Consider the following 19,422-nt stretch of genomic DNA (forward strand, 5'->3'; position numbering starts at 1 on the left):
TATTTTGCAGTCACTTTAATATATGTCTTCCATACCTCTCAACCTCTCAACACAAGAAATCTGGACAAAGCCGGAAGTAATGGCGGGACAAAGGCCGAAAAAAAGGGACAGATTTTAGAAATTGCTCCTATAAACTAGAAAGTTGCTAGAATAATAGGTTTTATATTATTATGCATTTTATGAAGGCTATGAATTCTGAAACTTAAATGGCTGTCATTATTTAGTATAATTTAGCGACTTCATATCTCAATAATTTGCTAGAAAATCACAAATTTTATGATGAAAAGACCACAAATATGAGACAAAAATCTGGACATTCTGCAAAAATCTGAACAGTGGACAATTGATAAAATCTGTTAAGTGTGCATGTAATAAACAAATTCTCCATAAGGATTTTACATGCAGTGTCTTTTATGTTTAGTGCCAGACCGTGATTTGGCATTTCTGCTGGGTTTATTTAAAAAAAAGACTATAGGATGAAGTGAACTATTGCTGAAAAGTTATTTGGGCAAGGGAAAGCTTGAATCCTTGTCCCAGGTTGCTATGTCATCTACATGACTACAGCCATTGTTTATAGATGTTCCATTCTAAAAAGAAAATGCTTATGGAGAATTCAGAAGTTAAAGTAGTAACAAGAAGCAGGAGAACCTCAAACAGGACTCAGATGTTCTCTCATTCCAGTGAGATGCTTGTGCAGTGTTTGACAATGGTGCCTACTTTGGCCCCCTTTGGATGCAACTATATCACTGACTCTTTGCAAATGCTCCTCAGCCAAAACCTCAACCATGCCAGTCAGTGTGGATGCCTGTCCAAGGGCATCTGGTTTTAATGCCTATATAGCTGCCTTGAGGGAAAGGACAGGTCATCTTGATCTTGTACAAGAGAACATCTGTAGAATAAAGCTAGAGATCCAGGAGACCCATACACAAATCTAGTCCTCAGAGGTGGCCACACCAAAATCTAAGAGCTCCCCCCATCTGCCTCTGACCAGGACATGAGCAAGTTCATTTACTAAACACCTTCCAGTTTCCCATCCAAGACTCATAACAGACTGTTGCAAGACTTTGTCTTTTATTCAATTCTTCAACCTGTGCAAGGCCAGCCATCAGATTCAGATGTCTCCCATCAAAATTATAATCATCATCATCATCAACCCCCACATTTCCTCCCATTTTCTACATGAGGTCAGGGTGTCATGTCAACTATCACCATTGCTCTCAAATCAGTGCCACACTCCTACCTTCTTCTACAATCATGTCCAACTGTTGCAGGACTTCTCTACTGAATCCACCTCATTGCTGGATGCCCTTGTTTCCTCCTGGCTATGTCCTGTCTGTCCCAAAACTTCTTCATCAGATTGTCTTGTGCTTTCTTGCACATCCACCCAAACAAGCACACTTTGTTTTCTTTGACTTTTTCTGCAATTGGAATGACTTAGACTTCTACTCTGGTGTCCTCATTTCTTCATGTGTTGCACAGTGTGCATCCTACCACTAGTTTCAGACACTTCTTCTCCATCACCTTTCGCTTTCTCCACTGCTCTGCCTTCACTGCCAAGGTTTCTGTACCATACAGTAGTATCATAATACTGTTTTTCACACCTTACTTTTCAGCTTTTTTGGGATTCTTGTGTCACACTCTTCCCCTGAAACTGTGCCAGTTGGCTGCTCTCCTCTTGTAGGAATGAGAATAATCCTTCTGATTGAAAAGGAAAATACATGTATATATTACTGCTATTGCTAGCCATAGTTATCATTAGTATTACTGTTATTGCTATATGTTATTGTTGTTGATGCCATGTCTTGATTGCATTTATTAATTTTGCCTTCATATATTGCTGTGTGTTAATCTTGCTGTTTTCCTGGCATATCATGTAATGGCGTGTACAAAAAAATGGTGAATATAGAGGGCATTTAAAAGATGTGTCCAGGCTTCAGCAAAAGGCATGTAATTAAGGTTTGTTTTCCGAGTAAAGAGGACTCTGGAATATTCAGAAACAGTGTTACTAAAAAAATCTAAACATCTAAACGGAGTAACTGAGTATCTGTCTTCAGCACAGACCAAAAGGCACCATCAACACATAAAATGTCCGAGCTGATACATGAAACTATGTGTCATTCTGCTTCTCAGACGTTAAGGAGACAAGAGGTCAGTAAGGTGTAATAAACTCACAGGATGTAAAGAAAATTATATCTGCACTTCACTCCTCTTTCATGATGTGTTGTTATTAATTAAAGAGATACATACTGAGGTAATATAAACACCTAAGGCAAAGGTTGGGTTTCATCAACTGCAGATACAAAGAAAAGAAAATTCTGAAGTCTTTGTCTTAGAAAGATGTATACTGCAATAGAACTGAACTCAGTTACTTTCAATCCAAGTCATTTTGGTTCAGTCAGACGTTGGAGCAGTCACACTTGCCTGCTGTTTGCTGGCAATGATCAAACAGACAGATACTGAAAAGGCCCTGCAGAAGGATTGACACTGTCATATACACTCAGGAAAAGGAACCAGTGACTGCGGTATTTCATCTTGCCAGTCCAAGACTAGCAAAGTCAAAAAGTTAGCTCCATTCTCAGTGAAGGGAAAGTGCGTTGGACAGGGGCATTTTATCATGATTCCCTGCAAATGAACTGGACTTTAGCCTACAAGAGGAGCCAACATCCAAGTACTAGGAGTCATGGTCATCAGTTTTGTGGGTGTCCAAAAGAGAATGGATAGAGAATGCAGGACCATTTCACAGAGCCTATTGAGGACCACAACACTTAAGTATAGATTGGACACTGACTAATTGGTATATTGCATACGTTACCATATTGCTAGGAACTGCTGTAAATAATTTAATGTTTTAGTGACATTCATGCAGTACAGCAGGATCATTTGTATTGATTGATGCCTACTAGAAATTAAGTTAATTTATTTCTTATGTGCTAATAAATTCTGTTTTGATACACCATTCAATTTGGTGCATGTTAGCTGTTTTAATTATGGTTTGACTGTTCTTATCCACAGACACATGCCCTGGTTAAGTATTGCATTCCAGCCTAATTGTTCTGACACTTCAATTCTAGCTCTGATCTCATTCAATCTTTCCTTCTCCTCAGCCACCCCTCTCAGATACATGAAGTTGTTAACCTGTCCCATTATTTTCCCTTCTGTCTCAGTTTTTAGCTTCTATTAATTCACCCCATTTACTGCCATTACAACTGACTTGTCTGTACTCTGGTTCATCCCATGGGTCGAACTATATTTTACCTTATAAGCAGGCATTTAGGTAGAAATCCTGGCATATTACTTCTTGGTGATGTCCTAGAAAATCTTTGTTTCTGCCAAAGAGTATTTATTTATTTTGAATACCCATGTACTTAAGGTTACCATACATTTGGGTTTCCCCGGACACGTCCTCTTTTTTGGGCTCCTGTCCGGGCAGTTTTTGAAAATTGTGCAATTTGTCCGAGTTTTAAAACCCGGACAAATCTCAGAATTTTCAAAAAGCAGACATCACTATTTCAGAGTTTTTTCTCCGCCTTTTTTTTTTTTTTTTTTGATTGGCTCATATACCGATTTACGAGCCAATCAAAAAGTGGAGCTCTGTTCAATGAGGAACATCAAGCTTGGTGTTCCGCATTGAACAGAAGAGGGTATGCTGCACGCGTTTTTGATTGGCTCGTATACTGGTATATGAGCCAATCAAAAAGCGGAGCTCTGTTCAATACGGAACTGCTTGATGTTCCGCATTGAGCAGAAGAGGGTCCATTGTTCGAGGTTTTGATTGGCTCATTTACCGGCATGCGGGCCAATCAAAAATCCCCAAACACGGACCTTTTTTTTTTTTTTTTTTGCTCTTCAACTAAGAGTAGAAAGAGGATGAAATACACATATTATTTCATCCTCTTAGGTTGAGTAAAGACCTTTTTTTTTGCTCTTCAACCTGAGAGGATGAAATAATATGTGCTGGTAGCAGCACATTTTTTCATCCTCTTTTACATACAAAGAATTATGGTAAGCCTACATGTACTGAAACGGCTCTTTTTCCATTTTTGAATTCCTTCCAGAGGAAAACAAAATCTTCTCCTTTTCAGGAGACAGAGTCGGAGTCAAGGGGGGTTGCTTCAGGAATGATGTCAGTAGTATGAAGTAAGGCAGCCGATGCCATTACATGAGTCTTTCTTGCCGCGGAGCCTGAAGTAGAAGCAGTTCGCATGAGTGCCGGTCAGCCGCTACCTGAGTTTCATCTTTCAAACTGAAGCTGAAGTCTTGGATCCTTTTTTCTTGCTCTAACAGATGTCAGAAAAAGTTAACAATTGTCTCACCTGGGGAAAGCAAATACCACTCCAAGACTTTCATTTTTACTGCATCACTTGCTTAGGCCCGGACCACAACATCCCCCGCTGTTGCTTTTGTGCTTTGTTCAACGCCAGAACTATACATTATTGGGCCCTTATTGTAGCTAGATATTTTCGCTTACAGTCCTCGAATTCTGATATGGCTTCGGTAAGCTATCCAACAGCATATCTTCCAAAAAAAGTAAGGATAAAGACAGAGACAGACCACACAGGTCCAAACCTACTGATGACACTTCTGTTAAAGTAGTTGTTAGTTCTTCGATCCTCAGTGAGGTGCTTTCACAGCACCTGATGCCCACTTCTGTGGATTTGCAGGCCACTAACAAGACCCTTTCAGAGTCTGTTATGCCACAAAACTCTTCTTTGACTAAGGATCCTGCAGTTGTCTCTCCCTTGGATGGGTCCAGAGCCACTGAGCAGGCACCAGCTTCTGAGGAAGTACTTTGCACTGCTGATTCCCTACGCAAACCAATGACTTCTTTTGTGTCTATCATTCTTTCGATAACGGCCGAATTTCTAAGGCCTAAGGTATGAACCACACCTAAGAAAATGACGACCCACTCTCAGGCACCTGCTTCCTTGCCTCAGTCTCAAATACTTAAAATGGTGGAAGACCTTATCATGCTTATCAGGGAACCCAAGCTACCCCTTCTAAAAGAAAAAGAGATCTGTCCCCAGTAGTTTTGTCAGAACAGGAGTCAGATGACTCTGATGCATCTGAATATGAAGACATGCAACCCCTTTCTGCTTATGAGGATTCTGATGTAGAGGACTCCATTCCCTCACCCTTTCCAACCGATAACTTTTCCTTTGGGGAAACCCTTCCTATCTTAAGGGAGCATTTCCAATGGGAATGTCAGGACTACCCTCAGTCTAAAAAGAGACTCAGGGAATTCTTAGATTTATTTATTTATTTATTTCAGTTTGGTGACCGGGGAGGTCCACTGGTCTCGAGAGCCCGTTTTCAGTGGAGGCCCAGGGAGAAAAGCTCCACAGTACAATGGTAAATCACATAATGAAAAATAATAGTAAAATACACTGAACTATTATTACAATCAAAAATAGGTGAGAATTCCACAAAACAGTTAGAAAAACATGTATGAATTCATTTAAAAAACACGCTATTAGGATTTTCAAGAGGAATTGTCCTGGAGGGTGAAAGGCATAGAACATAGGTTGAAAAAAAAAGAAAAAGGTTTGTTAGTTATAATAACAATGTGTGAGTAAGTAGCAGAATAGAGGGGTTTGAAGTTTAGCCAGGAGAGAAGGAGGAGGGGAGCTTAGGATGTATAGAATGAAGAGTACAGTTACATTTTCTTTGAGTTTGCAGGTAGCAGTGGAGTTGAGTTTTGAAGGAGTGTAGGTTGTCACATGTCCTTAGTGTAGCGGGCTGGGCATTCCATTTTTTAGCCAGGGTAAAGGAGATTAGAAGCTGACCAGCTGGGCGCTTAGGTTTGTGGACGGAAATAAGATTTTGGTGGGAAGATCTGAGGGGTCTGGGGGGGGGGGTATAAGGTTGAAGAATATTTGATAGTACAGGGCAGCTGCTAGGTTGGAATATAAGTTTGTGGACTGAGACAATTTGGAGGTAGTCTAGTTGATTAGGGAGTTCAAGCCAATTTAAAGTTTGAAGGGAGGTGCAGTGATGAGAGAGGGAATTTGACTTGGTGGCGAATTTGGAGATTTTATTGTAGCATATTTCCAGTTTGGTGGTTAGGGTGGATGATAGATTTGTAAGTAGAGGAGCACCATATAGAAGAGATGGGAGGAGATAGGTAATGGCCAAGGTCTGTCTAGTAGAGGGGGAGAGAAATTGATTATTTCTGTATAGTAGGCCAAGTTTTATGTGGGTTTTTTTTAATGTTAAGTTGGATGTGGGTATTGAATTTTAAGTGCTCATCAATGGTGACCCCTAGGAGTTTTGCAGAGGGAACAATGTCAATGATGGAGTTGTTAAGGCTTGTAATTTGAAATGAGTTTTTGACAGAGGGGGTGGATTTAGAGTGAGTGAATAGGAGAATCTTAGTTTTGTTAGCATTTAGTGAGAGGTGGTTTTGGTGCATCCATTTTTCAGTGGTTGAGAAGGCAGTTTGGGTTAGAGATTTGAGTTATGTAAGGTTAGGGGCATAGCAGATCAAAGTAGAGTCGTCTGCGTAGTGGACAATTTTGGTATTGGGAATAGCTTTGTGGAAGTCGTTTACGAAGATGTTGAATAGCAGAGGGCCAAGTATGAACCCTTGGGGAACTCCTGTGGGGGTAGGAAAGAAGCTGGAGGAGGCTTGGCCCCATTTTACAGCTTGGGACCTGTCTGAAAGGTAGCTGGAGAACCAGGGGAGATGTTAAGGTTAGAGAGATGGTTTAGTAGATTGGAGTGGGAGATAGTATCGAAAGCTTTAGATAAGTCTAATAGGACTGATGAAACAAGATTCCCAGAGTCTCGAGCTGAATTGACAGAGTGTAGGAAGGAGATAAGGGCTGTGTTGGTATTATGTCCAGGGTGGAAGCCATGCTGGGTAGGAGAGAGCAGTTGGTATTTGGTTAGGAATGGCATGAGTTGCAGGTGAATGCATTTTTCAAGAATTTTTGAGATAGGTGAGAGGATGGCTATGGGGCGGAAGTTGGAGTAATTATAGTTTTTGCCGCCTTTATGGAGTGGAAGGATGAAAGCAGAGCACCATAGTTTGGGTACATAGGATTCGAGTAATGATCTATTTATCAAGATGCTGATGGGGAGAGCAGTACTTTCGGAGGCAATTTTTGAGAAGGAGGAGGGGATATTGTCAGGGGCATTGGTGCAAGGTTTGAGTTTGGACAGGAGTTTTTTTATGAGGTAGGTAGACACAGGTTCAAGTTCAAAGAGAGGAGTTGAGAGAGGTGTGTTGGAGGAAACCTGGGCAGGGGGGGTGGGGGGTTGTTGTTGGGGAAGGTTTTGTTAGCTCGGCAATAGTAGAGGTGAAAAAGGTATTGAATAGTTTGGCAATGTCTTGGTCAGATTTGCTGGTATCAGGGCAAGGGTTGTTGGTTTTGCCAGGTTTAAGGAGAGAGTTAATGGAGTTCCAGAATTGTTTGGGGTTTTTAGCATGATTTATTTGTAGATGGTTGTAGTAGGACTTTTTATCTGTTATAACTTGTTTTTTGGCTTGGTTTCGTAGTTGTTTATATTTAAGTAAGAATACAGGTTGCTTATGATGGAGATAGCTTTTCCAGGATTTATCTCTTTGTTGCATGATTTTCTTTGTTTCTTTAGTTAGCCAGGGGGCAGTCTTGGCTTTAACTCTTTGAGTTCGTATTGGAGCAAGGGAGTTTAGGATAGTAAGGAATTTGGAGTTGAAGAAATCAACGGCTTAATCTTGGGGTAGTGTTTTTAGTGGGTTCCAGTTGGTGGCTTTGAGGGAGTCAGAGAAGGTAGAGGGGTTAAAGTTAGATAAATTGCGAGTATGTAGGAGTTTATGGGAGAAAGGGGAAGAGGAAGTAGTTCTATGGGTGAAGGCAGGGAGGTGGTCTCCTAGTGGGTTGGGAGTGACACCAGATATGGTAGTTCTGTTAGGGTGTGACACCAGGATCCAGTCTAGGATGGACCCAGTGAGGTTGGTTTTGTTGGGCCTGGTGGTAGAGTTAATAAGTTGTGTGAACTTGAAGAGATTGATTGTTAAGGTGGGATCATGATTAGAGATTTTTTGCCAGTCAATATTTACATCTCCCTTGATATAGGTTTCATAATTAATATTTGAGGAGGTCCAAGAGAGGATGTCTTCCAAGGTACTGGTGTTGTTACCAGGTGGAATGTAAAGGGAGATGATGCAGACACATTTGTGGTCATTTAATTTTAGAATGCCAGTAACTATTTCTGCGTTATTAAAGGAAGGGCTAGGATTTGGGAAGGGAGTGATGGATAAGTGATTGGCGTAGATTAGAGCTACACCACCACCTCTTTTAATTAGGCGGTCAGATCAGAGACATTGAAATCCTGCAGGAAGGAATTCAGTGTCAGTTATGTGTGGTTTTAACCAAGTTTTGGATATGGCTACTATGTCGGGTGAATTTTGGTTAAGCCAGGCATGAAAGTGGGTAATTTTATTAGCTAAGCTTTGGGTGTTAATAGTGAAGAATTTGAGGTATTTACTATTTGCTTTGTTGTTGGAGGTAGGGTTACTTGTTTGAGATATGTTTGGTCCAAGGTTGGAATGAATGTCGCCTGCTAAGCAAAGGTAAGAGAGAAGGTGGATAAGTTTGTTAGGAGAGTGTTTGGTTAGGAATGGATGGTAGGGGGTTGGTTTGGGTCTGTGAAATTTGGTGGGGATTTGGAATAGTTTTAATTTTGAGAGGAAGGTGGGGTGAAAGGGGGTTAAAGAGGCCGAGATATTGTGGAAATTATTTGTAGGGAAGGGAGGTGGAGGTTGATGTGGAGGGGTGAGGTAAAGGTTAGTATATGAGGTGGTATGGTACAGAGGGAGAAGAAGGAGGGACAGGACTAGTGTAGGGGTGGGGAGTATAGAGGGAAAAGAGAGCATTATAGAGAGTAATTTGATTAGAGGAGCAAAGAAGTTTGTAGGTTAGAGAGATTTGTGTATGAACTGGTGGGTAGGGAGGAGATTTGTTAAAAGAGGTTTGGTAGATGGAAGGGGAGGTAGTTCTAGGAAAAAGTGGGAGGAGTAGTCTTGTGGGGTGATTGGGTGATGTAAGGGGGAGGGAGTATGTGATGGAAATAAATGTAGGACTACTGGGGGCGGGTGGGAAATGGGGGCAGGGAGAGGAGCGGAGTGAGCCCGCAGGGCGAATGGAGCGGGATAGAGCAACAGGGCAGAGGAGTTCAGCTGAAAAAGTATCAGCCACTGCAGGTGGGATCAGAGGTAAGTAGGTAGAAAAAACGTTAGACTGGGTGGAAAGTGGAAGAGCTTGAGCAACACTCGAAGAAAATATAGTGTATGGAAAGTGGAGAAAGATTAGGGGAGGTTTGGCTTTGAGGGATATAGAGGCAATGTTTGAAATAAAAAGAATTTATAGAGTAGGAGCAGGCTGAAAGGTGGAGAGATGGTGCCACCTAGTGGATAAAGGAGAAATGGCAGGCAGAGAAGGATGGGGAGAGAGATAGAGCAAATTCTCTAAGGTAAAAGTAAAATAAGTTTTAAGCAGAGAAAAAACAAAACAAAAGGGGGGTGCCTTCAAAGGGGTACAGAAAAGGATGGGAGGCCAGGGGTCACTGAGTACCAGTGAGAGGGAGGTTGTTGTGGTCTGCTGTAGGCTGCTGAGTCACACACACTGAGGAACTGGTTAACAAATATGGAAGTTCAGATATTTGAGATTGGGTAATAGGCTACATACATTTACTGAAAAAGGTATAGGGATTCCACGCAGAGGTTCTGTTTCAGGTGAGCCAGACTAGAGTGTAGGGAGGTCCAGGTAAGCCAACTGAGCCTTTGCTGGAAGTAGTCCATAATTTCAGGAAGTAGAGCGGGACCTTCACGAGGGAGTATTGTAAGAGAGCGGGGAAAACAAAACAAAAATGAGTAAAAAGGGGGGAGAAGAGGAAAAATAAGCACAAGTGAAAAATGGGGAGGGAAGAGGAAGAGGGGGGATGCAGGAATAAAATGGTAGAGCTGGTTTAGAGAGAAATAGTGAAGTCGAAGAGGGTATATATGGAAATAAGGTATATTAGAGAAAGGAAGGTAAAAATGGAGAGAACAGCTGTTGAGGGAGAAAGCAAGAGAAGGCAGGGAGAAAAAAGCAGCAGAGAAAACAAACCTAGTTTATGGCACTATCATCCAATGCAATTCAGAGTCAGGCAGTTATGCAATTCAGCAGACAAATGCAGTAGAAGAATACAGTATCAAGTTCAGGCAAGCAGATACACTTGTAGCAAAAACATAGAAAAACATTGTACTTCTACAGATAATACAATAGAAATGGCTAGGCACTCTACGTATGAGGTATATATATATATATATATATATATATATATATATATATAGATAGATAGATAGATATATTCAGTCAAAGCAAGGACTACCCTACACTAGAAACAGAGTAAACATTTGTTTAGGCAGTTAGAGAATAGGAAAAAAGGGAAAGAAAATCCCTGGCAGCCTGTTAGGCTTAAGGCTTAAGAAGGCTAGGTATGAAGTGTGTTCTGCTGTTTAATGGGAGGCTAGACTATTTAATATATTAGCTAAAAGAGGAGAAATAGGAGTTGTGTAATTATTAACTAAACATTTAATGGGAGGCTAGGCTATTTAATATATTAGTTAAAAACGGAGAAATATATTAGCTAAAAGAGGAGAAATAGGAGTTGTGTAGTTATTAACTAAATAACATGTAGACTAGCTGTTGGTTACAACCGTGTAGGCTATGTAATTTCAGCTATTTAGTTTGAGGCTAGGTAAAGTAATTTATCAGCAACTGGGGAGGATAGGAGTTGTGTAAATATTAGCTAAGAAAAACGTATGGGCTAGCTGTTTGATAAAACAGAAAAAAATAGGGCTTATTACAGATAGCGCCTCAAGGAAGGCCTTACCTAAAGGTGGGAATTGGAGACAGTGACTTGAAAGAATTACTGCAAGTTAAAGGAGGAAGCTCCTGTGGCACTCGCAGAGCCCTTAGGCAACAACAGCCTAAGTGTAAGAGCCTGTGGTAAGATAAATTAGCAATTACAGTTTAGAAACTCCTTCGTCACTCGCAGACACCTTACAGTATGTGGTAATTAAAATTTGAGAGTTCCTACAGCGCTCGCGGAGCCAGTAGACCTTTTGGGCACTAGCAGTATACTATAGGAGTGGTCGCTGATGTGTACATGTCTTAGGTCGTACTGTGAAGAAATAACAATCACTGCTATGCACACAGGGATAAGTAAAATGATCCCAAACAGCTACGACATAGTCGACAGTCAGGTGAGGAAAAATAAAATAAAATAAAATATTATAAAATGGCTCCCGTTTGTCTCAGTGGAGCTGATAGTAACCCAGAAAGCAATTCAAGGTAAATGCATGTGTGCGAGCAGTTCTGTGAACTAGCAGTTAAGTCCTATTCTGAAGCTCCAGAGCATTTACGAACGAAACACATGTAGTTAGGTGAATTGCTGACTGTATCAAAAAACAAAATTCAGAGTATGTGTTCAGAAATACGAACGCATGGAGACAAGCATCAGTCAACAAATACACAAGGCAAACAAGCAAGAAATGAAATAAGAATGTATTTAGACAAGCATTAGGCAACAAACAATTGTTAACTAGTAAAATCCTTTTTTAAGCATCAAAGTGTTTATACAAAGAGAACGCAATATAAGTAGTCAGTGTGTGAACTGGTTCCAAGTATCAGAGCATTTGTTGACGATAGACGCACTTAATAGGCATTGGGCAAACATTCATTTAAATCCAAAATATTTGCAAATAAATAGAGCAGAGACAGAAATAGTTTCATTCTATACAAAAATAAGACACAAAATAAGACATACCAAGGGGTGAGTGAAGCAGCAGCACTACCGCGTAGGCAGCCCAGTAGGGGGGGAGTGAGGTGGTGTATCCTAGCTGGGAGTCTGAGAAAAATAAAAATGGCGCCAGAAAGGTAGTGGCGTCTAGAAGTAAACTCTGGGGAGATGGGAAGCAGAGGGGGAGGGGATAAGAGAGGTGGAAGGAGTGAGCAGGGAGGATGTTAGGGGAGGGAGATGGGAAGGGAAGGATTAAGGAGGAGTAGAGCAACAGGGCAGAGGAGTTCAGCTGCAAAAGTATCAGCCACTGCAGGTGGGAGCAGAGGTAAGTAGGTAGAAAGAACGTTAGACTGGGTGGAAAGTGGAAGAGCTAGAGCAACACTCGAGGAAAATATAGTGTATGGAAAGTGGAGAAAGATTAGGGGAGGTTTGGCTCTGAGGGATGTAGAGGCAATGTTGGAAATAAAAAGAATTTATAGAGTAGGAGCAGGCTGAAAGGTGGAGAGATGGCGCCACCTAGTGGATAAAGGAGAAATGGCAGGCAAAGAAGGATGGGGAGAGAGATAGAGCAAATAAGGTAAAAGTAAAATAAGTTTTAAGCAGAGGGAAAAAAAGGGGGGGCCTTCAAAGGAGTACAGAAAAGGATGGGAGGCCAGGGGTCACTGAGTACCAGTGAGAGGGAGGTTGTTGTGGTCTGCAGTAGGCTGCTGAGTCACACACACTGAGGAACTGGTTAACAAATATGGAAGTTCAGATATTTGAGATTGGTTATTAGGCTACATACATTTACTGAAAAAGGTATAGGGATTCCACGCAGAGGTTCTGTTTCAGGTGAGCCAGACTAGAGTGTAGAGAAGTCCAGGTAAGCCAACTGAGCCTTTGCAGGAAGTAGTCTGTAATTTCAGGAAGTAGAGCGGGACCTTCACGAGGGAGTAATTTACTGAAAAAGGTATAGGGATTCCACGCAGAGGTTCTGTTTCAGGTGAGCCAGACTAGAGTGTAGGGAGGTCCAGGTAAGCCAACTGAGCCTTTGCAGGAAGTAGTCTGTAATTTCAGATCTTTAGATCTTCCACAGCACAGACCTCTGGCCATTCCCCCAGTCCTGGATGTTGTGGACGATGTTTTCCTGTAATCCAGTCTGACCCCCAACACCCTACTTCCTGCACCTAGAAAACATGACAGGTATTACAGAGTCCCTGACTCACACAAATTTCTTTTCAAAAATCCTACTGCTGACCCTGAGGTAATTTGTCAAGGGCCTAAAGGTATTAAAGCAACCTCTGCTAAGAATCCCACCCCCTCAGATAGGGATTCCTGAGCACTAGACAGATGGGGTAAAAAAGTATACACCTCTGCCATTCTTGCTATCAGAGCACTAAATTGCCAGTTCCATATGCTAAAATTTCAGCAACATACCATGGAACGCCTCAAACAAAAAGTGTCTTCCTTTCCTGCTTGTGTAGAATCTAAAGAGTTACAAGAGTTAATGCATTCTGCAAGTCAAGTTACTAAGCACACCTTGCACTCTGGTTTTGATGCCCTAGAAGCTTCTTGCAGGGGCAGCAGTCACCGGTTCTGTCCTTAGAATGCATGCATGGCTTAAGGAACAGCCCTTGCCAGGCTATGTTAAATCTAAATTGTTGGATGCACCCTTGTACAAAGACAACTTATTTGGCACCAAGGCAGAGGAGGTCTTAAAAAAGATGGAAGAAAAAGCTAAATCTATGCAGACAGTCAAAGATTTCTTACAGGTCCAGCCACCCAAGTTCAGTAGGCATTGCCCCTCTAAGCACAGGTCCTTTCCTGCTCCCACCAGGCCAGTTCAGCCCAGATCCCATGAAAGCAGACCCCCCCAGACAGCAGCCACAGGGAATGCAGAGACCAAAACAGTGAAATTCCTCCACATCAAAAACAGGGAGTTGTAAGCCACCCCCTCATGGTAAGATCTCACAATGGCTCTCCTCCACCACCCCCTTCCTCTGCCCACCTTCACTTACCCCTAGGAGGAAAAGTCTCCTTTCACGCAAGCACCTGGACCACCATTACCAGCGACCACTGGGCCCTCAACATAGTGTCCCAGGGATACAATTTTTTTCCACACTCCTCCAACCCCAAAAGGGTTCCCAGATCTACTCCAAACTGGTGGGCAGAAGCACAAAAGCAAAACTGCTCTCTGTGAGGGCAATAGAGCATGTTCCTGCAGAACAGAAAGGCCAAGGTTTCTACTCCAGGCCTTTTCTGGTACCCAGGAAAAGAGGGCACCTGCCACCCTATCCTCGAGCTATCCATTCTAAACATCTTCCTGGAGATACCAAAATTCAAAATGCTCATCCTCCAACAACTGCTACCCATGCGCTCCAAGGATGCTTGACTACCCACCCTAGACCTAAAAGAGGCCTACCTCCACATTCCTATCAGGGAATAATGCAGAAAATACTTATATTTTGAGGCAGGATCTCTGCACTTTCAGTTCTCTTCACTTCCCTTTGGCTTATCTACTGTTCCAAGAGTTTTCACAAAATGTCTGGCTCCGGCCATTGCCTTTTACAGAGAAAGGAATATCCAAATTTACCCATATGTAGACGACTGCCTAATTCAGGCAGACAGTCAAGAAAAGCTGCTCAAGCAACTGGCCTTTTTAAAGTCCCTACTGACCTCCCTAAAGTACACTGTCAACAAAAAGAAATCCAAACTAGTACCCAACCAAAGGATTATATTCCTGAGAGCAAGCCTGGACACAGCATCCCAGATGGTATTCCTTACACCAGAAAAGCAAACTTACCTGACAGCCTACTTATCTCAAGTAGCCACCAGACCCCAGTTATCTGCAAGAAAAAATCCTGCAAGCTCTGGGGTTCATGGCATCTTGCATTCTACTCATTCCATAAGCCAGACTGCATATGAGGAAACTTCAAGGGTACCTAAGAAGCCTTTGGTGTGAACACTATCAAGACCTGCAACCTCTTACACCCAGGATACCTTGCCTCAGGAAAGATTTTATTTGGTGGACAGCAGCATGCTCCCACAACAAGGAACTACCTTTCTCACTACCCCCCCACCACCCAGACCCTCACCACAGACACATCAGACTATGCCTGGGGTACTGGACGGCAGGTGCATACAGGGCCAATGGAGCCCACAGCAAATCCTTCTGCACATCAACCAAAAGGAGATGTTAACTGTCCAGCATGCATTGACAGCTTTCAGGCCCCTTCTCTCCCCAGGGGCTCTCCTGATCAAAACAGACAACAAGACTGTGATGTGGTATATCAACAAGCAGGGAGGGACTCACTCCTACCCTCTATGCAGGCTGGCCATGACCCTTTGGCACACAGCCTCTGCCATGAAACTACACCTCTTAGCACAATTCCAGCTAGGTTCTCTAAACTCTATGGCAGATCACTTAAGCAGAAATCTTCTGGACCCACAAGAATGGCAGCTAGACAAAAGAACCTTCACCCTAATAACTCAGAAATGGGGCACCCCAGAGTTTGACCTGTTTGACTCCCACACCAATCATCAGCTTACCAAGTTCTGTACCAGGGAGCATCACTGCATGGCTTGGAAAGTGGATGCTCTGTCCTTCCCCTGGGTCAAGCTATCGGTCTATGCCTTTCCTCCACTACCTCTCATTGCCAGGGTACTGCTCAAAATAAGGGAGGAAAAAACAAGGACAATTCTTATTGCTCCAGACTAGCCTCACCAGCACTGGTACCCACTGCTGCACAGCCTGTCCCCACTGCCACCATGGCATCTCACTCAGACTCCAACCCTCCTGACCCAGAGGGAAGGAGAATTCATACATCCCCAATTGCAGACCCTTAATTTGTCAGCTTGGCTTATTCCGTAACCACTGATCAATCTGCCAACCTCAGTAAACAGCTGCTAGATGTTATACGTGAGGCCAGATGCCCTAGCACTAGAAATTTTATGCTGACAAATGGAAAAGGTTCTGCACCTGGATTCAGGTTAAGAGAGCAGAGTGCCCTCCCTCCCTCTCATCCTGGATTACCTAGCTGACCTGCTGCATAGTGGTGTCTCTTTTTCCTCTATTAAAATTCATGCCTCTGCTATCTCTGCTCATTTCCACACTGAGCAGCCCCTTTTCTCACACCCTCTAATCAAACAATTCCTAAGAGGGGCTAGCAACTTGAGGCCACCCAGAAGAGCACCTACCCCAGCTTGAGACCTTAACTTTGTGCTGGAAAAGCTCACCCTGCTCCCCTTTGAACCAGTATCTTCAGCAGAGTTAAAATTTCACTCCTGAAGACAGCATTTCTTCTGGCCATCACTTCAGTCAGAAGGGTCTCCAATCTACAAGCACTCATGGCTGTGGAGCCCTTCATCATCTTCCATGCTGACATGGTTTCCCCTCAGGACTAAACCATCCTTCATGCCCAAAGTGGTGTCCAGTGTGGCTCTCAACCAATCCATTCATTTGCCCACCTTTTTCCCTAACCCACAAAACAAGGGGGAAAGGATCCTACACTCTCTAGATGTGCACAGACAGCTCAGATTCTATCTAGACAGGACTTGCTGGTTAGATTTGTTGCAGGGGCAGAGGGCAAAGCTATATCCAAAAAAACAATTTCTAAATAAATAGCACATTGTATCCTTTTCTGTTACAAGCAACATGGAAAGCCTCCCCCTAAGGGGGTCAGGACTCACTCCACCAGAGCAGCCTCCACCTCTGTAGCTTTCCTGAGAGGAGTCCCCACCAGGGACATCCTGGAGGCTGCCACCTGGACATCTGTTCACACTTTCACCAAACATTACCACCTGCCATCTTCTCCAGGTCCAGGGCAGACTTTGCCACTGCAGTCTTACAGGGCATGCTAGCCAGCCCCTAGTCTCCTTGACTGCCTCCACCCTTTTCCTCAGCTTTGGGGATCAACCCAAACGTGATGACTGCAACAGTGAAACATGAACAACATAGTACAGGTGTGTACACTTACCATAAATGTAGATGTTCAAGTGTATTCACTGTTGCAGTCCTGGTTTCCCTCCCTCCACCCCCCCAACAAGGGACATTTTGGTATTTACTTTCTACTGATGGGGTTCTTCCACCATAACCTGGCATCCACTTGGGGGCTCCTGACAGGGCAAGAAAAACTGATGTAATGGCATCTTACTTTATACTACTGACAACCTGAAGTCAGTCCTGAAGGGACAGCAACAGATGCAGAAATAGTAAGCCTCTGGTATTCGGGCGGCCAAGGGCTACCCTGGCAGGGATAACCCAAATGTGATGACTGCAAAAGTGAATACACTCGAACATCTACATTTATGGTAAGTGTACACAACTGTACTTTCTCCCACCAAGTATCATTTGGAGACACTTCATCACACATGAAGAACCACTTCATGAGGAGGCAAACAAGCACCCAATGCCTAGAAAAGATATATTGATCTTCTGGGCCTAGATTTCCCTAAGTCTGTATCCATTCCTGGAGTCTTGGAGGACTTGAAGGACACGTTGTTTGCAGTCTGACTGAAAATGGTTTGTGAGTGTGGTTCAGGCTCTATGCAGAGAGACATTTCCCTGCAGTACATTTGGTTGGAAACACATGGCTGAAGTGACATTCAGCTGCAGAAACATATGGCTGTTGCAAATTCTCTGTGGGCAATGAAAAGCAAACAATGCCATGCCCACAGCTTCAATAAGCAAGTGCATGTGAGCTGGGGAAGTAATGTGTGTGGTGCTTGGTGTACAGTACATGCTAATGTAAGCACAGCATTTAGAACTGTGCTACAGCATGGAGGAAATCCTGCATGCTGCTGTAGTCACAGTTAAGTTTTTTTAGCTAGCTTCACTGTGTGAAAGGTATTAACTGTATGTGCTTTAGGTAATGTTCCCTAGAAGCTGTGAAAGGAGTAATATCCACACACACACACACACACACACACACACACACACACACACACACACACACACACACACACACACACACACACACACACACACCAACAATAGAGGTGTTGCCACTGTACACTACATTTTTACTGTCACTGACATGCCCTCTAGACTGACTGCTGATGATGCCCTCCATACTGCCTGCTGTCTCATGGTTCCTTGGTGGCCATGGACATTATTTTACCCCCATGGATTTAATTATTAAAGCTGTAGGCATAGCACAGTGTGCTTCTCTTTGCTCAGAGGGAATTTACAACAGCAATATGTTGCTGTAGCTGAACAGCTGAATGTTACATCAGTCATGTTTCCCCAGCCAAATGTGCCAGAGGGAAATGTCTCCTTGCCTAGGATCCAGAACCCTCCTGAGGAATGTGGCATCAACCATTTTTTTATGGTTCCTATACTATACTGGCATTTCAGTGGGAGTGTGATATCACACACACACACACACACACACACACACACACACACACACACACACACACACACACACACACATTAAACCATGTGCTTCCATTCCTCCATCTATCAAACAGAAGTTGCTGTAGTGGGTCAGTCAGATAACATAATCAGAACTTGCCCTTCAAGCAGAGTGATCCCACAAACAGACCATTACAGTGGACACCTTGAACTTGGCTTGGAAAATTCACTCAGAATACTTCAAAGTCCAGGAAAAAAAAGAAAACAATGTGAGCCAAAAAAATATTACAGTGTGTAGGAGATAATGCCAGTATTTCTGCCTATAAATTCCTTAAAGCCTACATAGAAACTAGGGATACTGCATTTTATCATGCACAGTACCACAGTTACATCACACGTAAACATGGAGACCCAGTTACATCATACATAAACAGGGAGACACAGTACCAAATTTACATTATACATAAACAGGGAGACATAGTACCACATTTACATTATACATAAACAGGGAGACAAAGTACCACAGTCACATCATACATAAACAGGGAGACACAGTACCACAGTCACATCATACATAAACAGGGAGTCACTGTACCACAGTCACATCATACATAAACAAGGAGACACACACAAAGATATCTGATGCTGGCTGGCAAGAGAGTGGGAGGAAGCCCTGCAGTCAGGGGTGCAGATCAGAGCATCGGAGCATCCTACTTTCTATTCTAGCAGACAATTTGAACAGGCCAAAGGCAAATCCCTGTGAATGGATGTTGGACAGACCTATTTTCCTAATGCTAGTCCACGAATGAGTTGTTCAGAAATTGGACCTTTTTGTTTCTCCAGACAACAGAATTGAAAATATTTTGCATCAGATATCCCACAAAAAAACTGGAGCATTTATGAGGTAAACCCTGTCCTTCCCCAAACATTGTGGATCTGTTTTTCTGTGTTTTCCCTCCAATCTCCTTGATCCCCAGAGTAATGATGAAAGTAAAGTAGGAAAATTGAACCTTTAATGTATATAGTGTATATACTATACATAGTGTTATTTCTCTAGTCTCTCTCTCTCTCTCTTTATACTTCTTCCTTCTAAACCTATATAACATTTGACTAATAAATGACTCTTCTACTATTTGCATCCAACTCTCTTCAACTTACTTTACCCTCCTTCCCCCTTCTATAACTCCCTACCCCTTTTTTTTCACATTTGTTCTCCTTCTAATTAACAATTCTCTTACTTCCCTACTCAACTACCTTTCTCTCCTTTCTCTACTTTTACGTACTTATTCCTACTACTCTGTTTACTTTCCAATGCCCTTCTT

General features: G+C 42.7%; 1 protein-coding gene across 3 annotated transcripts in view; it reads left to right on the forward strand.

The window, feature by feature from the left end:
• ITGA9 (integrin subunit alpha 9) overlaps positions 1-19,422 on the forward strand; it is a 5,160,704-nt gene that overhangs the window by 3,763,499 nt on the left and 1,377,783 nt on the right. The window lies entirely within an intron of this gene.

Source organism: Protopterus annectens, chromosome 3.part0 (genome assembly GCF_019279795.1).
Source record: "Protopterus annectens isolate FY-2018-M chromosome 3.part0, PAN1.0, whole genome shotgun sequence".
NCBI classification, from domain to species: domain Eukaryota; kingdom Metazoa; phylum Chordata; order Ceratodontiformes; family Protopteridae; genus Protopterus; species Protopterus annectens.